Source organism: Myotis myotis, unplaced genomic scaffold, assembly GCF_014108235.1.
Source record: "Myotis myotis isolate mMyoMyo1 unplaced genomic scaffold, mMyoMyo1.p scaffold_m19_p_2, whole genome shotgun sequence".
NCBI lineage: Eukaryota > Metazoa > Chordata > Mammalia > Chiroptera > Vespertilionidae > Myotis > Myotis myotis.
Window position 1 is genome coordinate 139,421,129 of NW_023416324.1, and position 8,140 is coordinate 139,429,268.

The window sequence follows — 8,140 nt, forward strand, 5'->3', positions numbered from 1 at the left end:
TCATGGGGTGAGGGTCCCCGCTGGGGTGCTTGGCCAGCCTGCAAACAGCCATCAGCCCCTCATCTAGGATGACCAGACACCCCAGTGGGGACCCCCACTGTAGCTGGACATTTGTAAACACGGATCTGAAGTCCTTCTAAGAAGAGGTGAATGTTCTATCAGGAACAACCATGTGACTTGCAAGCGAGTCATGCTGAGTTCCCAGAACATTTACCTCCCTGAGAAAAGATAAGATTAAAAAGTTGTGGGTAGGGGGTTTGCTGAGGAAGATGGCGGCCGCCAGGGGCTTGTCCCTAACGGTGGCGGCCCTGAGAGCGGTCACCCCCTGGCGGAGGAGCAGGCTCCTCGCTGCGTCCGCCCGACCTCCGGTGCTACAGGAAGCGTTGTCCTCCAGCCCCGAGGCTGACGAAGGCCAGGTTCACCTCACCAACAGCTGCGTCCAGAGGCTCCTGGAGATCACCCAAGGGGCAGAATTCCTCAGGCTGGAGGTGGAGGGGGGTGAATGCTCCGGATTCCAGTACCGATTTTCGCTGGACACAGTGATCCACCCCGACGACAGGGTATTCGAACAGGGCGGGGCCGAGTGGTGGTTGACTCTGATAGGTTGGCCTTCGTGAAAGGCGCCCACGTGGACTTCTGCCAGGAGCTGATCCGAAGCTCCTTCCAAGTTCTGAACAACCCGCAGGCGGAGAAGGGCTGCTCCTGTGGCTCTTCCTTCTCTGTCAAGCTTTGATGAGATGGCAGGCGACCCAGAGGTGGCTGCCACGGGTACCCCTTCGAGGCGCCTGGAATTCGTCCATGCTAGGGGTTTCCTTCCAATCATGTCCCTCCCACGATTTGATTTCCCGCAATCCAGGAGTGTTGTGTGTTGCCACTATGTTTTCCAGAATGTGAAGCAATCTTGACTCTTGACTTCATTTCTCCTGCACACTTCTAAGGCCAAGGCTCTAGGTCAGGGGTCCTCAAACTTTTTAAACAGGGGGCCCGTTCACTGGCCCTCTGACCGTTGGAGGGCCGGGCTATAGTTTTAAAAAAAAACAACTATGAACAAATTCCTATGCACACTGCACATAGCTTATTTTGAAGTGAAAAAACAAATGTTTTCGGTGGCCCGCGGGCTGTAGTTTGAGGACCCCTGCTCTAGGTGCTGTTCCCTAAGGTTTGTTTAAGAACTAGTTTGAAACCCAGTGTAATCTGGAGAGCCTCCAAGGTTCCAAAATGTGAGTTGCTTCTCTGGCCTTCAGAGCTGCTTGTACATAGATGTATAACTCTGTATAAAAGCTTCGTTTTAAAGCAAAAAAAAAAAAAAAAAAAAAAAAAAAAAAAAAAAAAAAAAAAAGTTGTGGGTAGAGCAGAAAAGGGAATGCACAGCTGCAAGTGTCTTCAATGCGCTATTGTAATATAGAACAAAACAAAATTTTGTTGATTAACTGCTGACGCACTAACCTCATGCGAAACCCCAATAAAAGCAATGGTTGAGGGTACAGAGTTTGCTACATGCCTGAGCGAGCTGTAGCCCTCTGCCTGGCATCCATCGCCTGTGTGCTCGTCTTATCTCTGTGTCTTCGGTTCATTAAACATCCCTCAACACCCCACCCTGAAGCGGGTGTGGCCAGCTTGAAAACAGCCATCAGCCACTCACCCAGGCTGGCCAGGCACCCCAGTAGGACCCCCACCCTGATCCGGGATAACCTTCAGGGCAAACCAGCTGGCCCCCACCCATGCACCAGGCTTCTATCCTATATAATAAAAGGGCAATATGCAAATACTATATGCTGTACAAACCTCCAAATTTCAGTGACTTTTTGGACAATTAAAAACCTTTACTGCAGCCCTAACCAGTTTGGCTCAGTGGATAGAGCGTCAGCCTGCGGACCGAAGGATCCAAGTTCAATTCTGGTCAAGGGCATGTACCTTGGTTGTGGGCACCTCCCCAGTAGGGGGTGTGCAGGAGGCAGCTGATAGATGTTTCTCTCTCATTGATGTTTCTAACTCTCTATCCCTCTCCCTTCCTCTCTGTAAAAAATTCAATAAAATATATTTTAAAAAAACAAACAAAAAAAACCCTTTACTGCAGCCCTAACTGGTTTGGCTCAGATAGAGCATTGGCCTGTGGACTGAAGGTTCGATTCTGGTCAAGGGCAAGTACCTTGGTTGCATCCCTGCTGGGGATGTTTCATCCCAGCTGATCGATGTTTCTCTCATCAATGTTTCTAACTCTCTGTCCCTCTCTCTTCCTCTCGATGAAAAATCAATAAAATATCTTAAAAAATTAAAAAAATCTTTACTGCAAAGCTGCATATATTTTTAATTAGAATATTTAAATTAAAATAGAGTATTTAAGAAGAGAATAAAATATAATGTTTTATGCTAAGTGCCAAATGCACTTGCCAGGTGTGCAGTTAATTAATGTAAGACATAGATTACTATATTTATAATAATCACAAAAAATCTGAAAAATGTGGTTTGGTGAAGATTCGATTTGAGTCAAAGATGCATCTCTTAAGCACATTTCTGTCATCGCTGCTAAGAGAGAATCCAAACATTCTGTGACTATGAAGAAGCCCCATTTCTTGGTGTGTTGCAGCAAATCTTATGTTCTTTACATTTGGAGAGATCATCCATACAGGAGCTGACCGCTGTGTACAGCATGTGGAGGAGGAACAGCCCAGCCTAGGGAGACATCCACCAGTCTCAGGTGGAAGCCCAGGTGGGCAGCACAGCTGGCAGCTTGAGAGACCATGTGGAGATGAGGGAACAGTGCTGCTTTAAGACTGGGGTGCACTCCTGAGGAAGGGACCATCAGGGCTTGGCTCCTGGCATCCTGGGCAGGTTTGTCAAATATTAATTGACCATAATAATGTGGGTTGATTTCTGGGATCTCTGTTCTGTTACATTGATCTGTATTCTCGTTCTTGTGCCAGTACCAGGCATTGTAGTCTAGTTTGATATCTAATACTGTGATATCTCCAACTTTGTTCTTTCTCAAGATTGCTGCAGCTAGTCAGGGTCTGTTTGGTTCCATATACATTTTTAGAATATTTGTTCTATATATGTGAAGTATACTGATGGTATTTTAATAAGAATTGCTTTGGGTAGTATGGACATCTTAATGACATTAATTCTCTCTATCCATGAACGCTATATATGCTTCCACTTGTCTGTATCTTCCTCTATTTCTTTTTCTAATGTAATATAGCTTTCTGAATACAGATCTTTTACTACCTTGGTTAAGTTTATTCTAGGTATCTTATTTTGGTGGTGGTGTTGTTGCAGTGTTATATTGGATTGATTTCTAAATTTCTCTTTCTGAGAGTTCATTATGGTGTATAAATATTTCCATCAATTTTCTTGTTAATTTTTGTATGCTGCTTCTTTTCCAAATTCATTTATTAAATCTAGTAGTTTTTGGTGTGGTCTTTAGGGTTTTCTATGTACAATATTATGTCAACTATGAAAAATGACAGTTTAACTTCCTCCTTTCCAATTTGGATGCCTTTTATGTTTTCTTGTCTCAGAGCTGTGGCTGGGACTATCTTGTCCCTGTACTCAAGGGAAACGCTTTTAGTTTTTGACCATTGACTATGATGTTGACTGTAGGTTTGTCATATATGCCTTTTATTAAGTTGATGTATATTCTATTCCCACTTTGTTGAGAGGTTTAATAAAAAATGGGTGCTGGATTTTGTCAAATGCTTTTTCTGCATCTATTGATATGAACTTGTGAGTTTTATCCTTCATTTTGTTTATGTGACATAGCAAATTTATGGCTTTGCATTTATTGTGCCAGCCTTGCATCCATGGAATAAATCCCAGTTGCTCATGCATTGTTGGATCTGATATTTTGCTGAGGATTTTAGCATCTATGTTCATCAGAGATATTGGCCTATAATTTTCTTTATTTCTAGTGTCTTTATCTGGCTTGGGGATTAGGGTAATGCTGATCTCGTAAAAAGAGCTTGAATTTTTTGAAATAGTTTGAAGAGAATAGGTGTTAATTCTGCTCTGAATGTTTGGTAAAATTTGCCTGTGAAGTCATCTGGTCCAGGACTTTTGTTTGCTAAGAGTTTTTTTGATTACTGCTTCAATTTCATTAGTTGTTATCAGCCAATTCAGCTTTTCTGGCTAAATGTTCATTAATCTTGTTTTTATTTTCAAAGAACATTCTCTTGGTTTCATTGATCCTTTATATTGTTTTTTTAGTCTCTATGTCATTTATTTCTGCTCTGATCTTCATTATTTCCTTCCTTCTACTTCCTCTGGGCTTTTCTTGCACTTCTCTTTCTAATTCTTTCAGTTGTGGTGTTAGATAGTTTATTAGAGCTTTTTCTTGTTTCTTGAGGTAGGCCTGTAATGCCATAGCATTACTTTCCTCTCGGGACTACTTTTGCTGTATCTCATAGATTTTGGGTTGTTGTGTGTTCATTTTCATTTTTATTTCTTTCTTGATCTCATTGGTGATCCATTCACTGTTTAATAACATGCTATTTAGCTTCTATGTGTTTGAATGTTTTTGAGTTTATTTTTTATAGTGGTTGACTTCTGGTTTCATGCCATTGAGATCCAAGAAGATGTTTGATATGACTCCAATCTTCTTGAACTTGCAGAAACTTGTTTTGTGTCCTACCATGTGGTCTATCTTTCAGAATGTTCCATGTTCACTTAAGAACAGTATCTAATGTGACAACAGTCACTTATTTTGAATGCTTCTTCGATGGCTCTTGGGGCCCTAATTTCAGTTTCTTGTTCAAAAGGAGGAAGCAAAGGAACGAAATCAGGAACTGACATGAACTCAGTTCTACAAGCTTTTGCCATTCAAGAGGTAGCCAGATTTGCTGGTGAACAGCCCCCAGGTTAGCTGCATCAGAAACAGGTTTAATTTGCTTTAAGTGGTTCTCAACCTTCCTCATGTGGCGACCCTTTAATACAGTTCCTCATGTTGTGGTGACCCCCAACCATAAAATTATTTTCTTTTTTTTTGTTTTATTTTATTTTTTATTTTTTTATTAATTAAATCTTTATTGTTCAGATTATTACAGTTGTTCCTCTTTTTTCCCCCCATAACTCCCCTCCTCCCAGTTCCCACCCCACCCTCCTCCCTCACTCCCCTCCCACTGTCCTCATCCATAGGTGCATGATTGTTGTCCAGTCTCTTCCCGCATCTCCCTCACCCCTTTCTCCCCCAAGAATAGTCAGTCCACTCCCTTTCTATGCCCCTAATTCTATTATAATCACCAGTTCATTCTGTTCATCAGACTCTTCATTTGATTTTCAGATTCACTTGTTGATAGATGTGCATTTGTTGTTCATAATTTGTATCTTTACCTTTTTCTTCTTCTTCCTCTTCTTAAAGGATACCTTTCAGCATTTCATATAATACTGGTTTGGTGGTGATGAACTCCTTTAGCTTTTTCTTATCTGTGAAGCTCTTTATCTGACCTTCAATTCTGAATGATAGCTTTGCTGGATAAAGTAATCTTGGTTGTAGGTTCTTGGCATTCATCACTTTGAATATTTCTTGCCATTCCCTTCTGGCCTGCAAAGTTTCTGTTGAGAAATCAGCTGACAGTCGTATGGGTGCTCCCTTGTAGGTAACTGAGTTTCTTTCTCTTGCTGCTTTTAAGATTCTCTCTTTGTCTTTTGCTCTTGGCATTTTAATTATGATGTGTCTTGGTGTGGTCCTCTTTGGATTCATTTGTTTGGGGTTCTCTGCGCTTCCTGGACTTGGAAGTCTATTTCTTTCACCAGGTAGGGGAAGTTTTCTGTCATGATTTCTTCAAATAGGTTTTCAATATCTTGCTCTCTCTCTTCTTCTGGCACCCCTATAATTCGGATGTTGGTACGCTTGAAGCTGTCCCAGAGGCTCCTTACACTATCTTCGTATTTTTGGATTCTTTTTTCATTTTGCTTTTCCGGTTGGGTTTTTTTTGCTTCTTCGTATTTCAAATCTTTGACTTGATTCTTGTGATCCTCTAGTCTGCTGTTGGGATTCTGTAAAATATTCTTTATTTCAGTCAGTGTATGCTTAATTTCTAGTTGGTCCTTTACTACAGCCTCGAGGGTCTCATTAGATTTCTTGTAAGTCTCATTAAGTTTATTGGCAGTTTCTAGAAAATTCTTGAAAAACCTTAAAAGTGTGGTTTTGAACTCTATATCCAATCATTTGCTTTCCTCCATTTCTGTCATTTGTGTCCTTTTTCTTTGTCTCCGCATTTTTTAATGCTTCCCTGTGTTGATAAAGTGGTTTTCTGTGCTAAATGTCCTCTAGGGCCCAGTGGTTCAGCCTCCCCAATTACCTGAGGAGGACACTCTTGGTGCACCCCCTTATGGTCTTTGTGCACAGTCTTGTTGTAGTTAAGCCTTGATTGTTGTAGGTATCACTGGGAGGAATTGACCTCCAGGCCAATTCGCTATGAAAATCAGCTGTGTCTGAAGTGGGAGAACTTCTGTGCTGGAGACACCCCTCTGGGGCAAGACTTGCTTCAATGGGGCTTTGGTGCTCACTGGGTCTGCCCCTTGAGTGTGTCCTTTATGGTTCCACAGAGCTGCAAACTGGATGGTCCCACTCTGAACTCTGGGTGGCTCCTGGCTCCTGGATCTCTAGGGAGGTGCTAATCTAGCCTCTGCCTTAGGCTATCCAGCAAAAGCCTCCCTGCAGGGCTTGGGCGGGGTGGGTCCCATGGGATCAACAGGGCGGTGCTAGCAGTTATGGCTGCTCTCAGAGGCTCCGCTTCTCAGTGTCTGGGCAATGGCTGCATGCCCCCCCGAGAGAAAGCTGCCCTCGAGTTCCGACCGCTGCCAGACAGTCCTGCTTCTCCCGTATGAGTCTGGGTCCCCAGAAACTCGCCCAGAACTGGAGCTCAGTGCCTGAGACTCCCTCCTGATTGAAAACGACAACCGCGCCCTCAGCCGCCAGCCCTCTCTGCATGCACCTCCTCACCTTAGTATTTTACTGCTGCACTGCGCCTCCTCTGAGTCTCGGTATGCTTTTCTCTTTCCTTCTAGTTGTGGAATTTCCACTCAGCCAGCCTTCCTGTGGTTCTAGATGATGTCCGTTCCGTCTTTTAGTTGTATTTTTGAAGTGGTTGTTCGAGGCAGCAATCTCCTGTGTTTACCTATGTTGCCATCTTGGTTTCTCATAAAATTATTTTCATTGCTACTTCATAACTGTAATTTTGCTACTGTTATGAATCGTAATGTAAATATCTGATATGCAGGATGTATTTTCATTGTTCGCGACTGACAGGTTGAGAACCGCTGGCTTATCTAATCTTAGGAACCATGCTTTGCTTTGCTTTACTGAAAGAAATAAAGTTTCGTAACATTACCATCCATTGGTTCTCAACCTTCTGGCCCTTTAAATACAGTTCCTCATGTTGTGACACAACCATAAAATTATTTTCATTCCTACTTCATAACTGTAATGTTGCTACTGTTATGAATCGTAATGTAAATATCTGATATGCAGGATGGTCTCAGGCGACCCCTGTGAAAGGGTCATTCAACCTCCAAAGGAGTCGTGACCCACAGGTTGAGAACCGCTAAACTATTTTTTTTTTCAGACAAGTCAGAAATGACCACTTTCTTTGGTTTTATATCATAGCATACATACATTTATGTATGTTCTCATTTTTTCCCATCTCTCTAAATTAGGTTATCATATATGCAACATTTAAAAATTTGTTATGCTGTGTCATAACCTGAGATAGGGAATTCAAGAGGAAGAGATTTGGGACACTGTGTTTGGGCACTTTTCATTTGTCATCTAATTTATTTCTAAGTACAGATAGTGTGGCCCCTAGTTAGTAAATCGTATTTCTTTGACACGGGGAACTATAACACATTCCACCACAAGTAGGGGCGTCTCCGCTTTGGTCACTTCGCAGAAAAGGAAAGACTTGAAATGGATGTTCCAGGGGAAACCCTGAGTGTGTGAAGGCAGGGAGGAGCTTGGCCCAGAATCCAGGCCCCCGGGCAAGAGCTGCAGGACCGCCAGCGCGCGCGGAGCCCTAAAATGACAACTGCGGGGCCTGGGCTCCCGGCCCCGCCCCTTCCCCCGCCTCCGCGCTTGGTGGCCCCGGCGGCGCCGGTCCAGGTCCTCGGCCCGCCCCTCCCGAAGCGCGACCAATCGTGGGCTGGG

At 43.2% G+C, this 8,140-nt stretch overlaps 1 pseudogene; it reads left to right on the plus strand.

Moving 5' to 3' along the window:
• Positions 1–251: 251 nt before the first annotated feature.
• Positions 252–752, plus strand: LOC118677526 (annotated as a pseudogene).
• Positions 753–8,140: the final 7,388 nt, after the last annotated feature.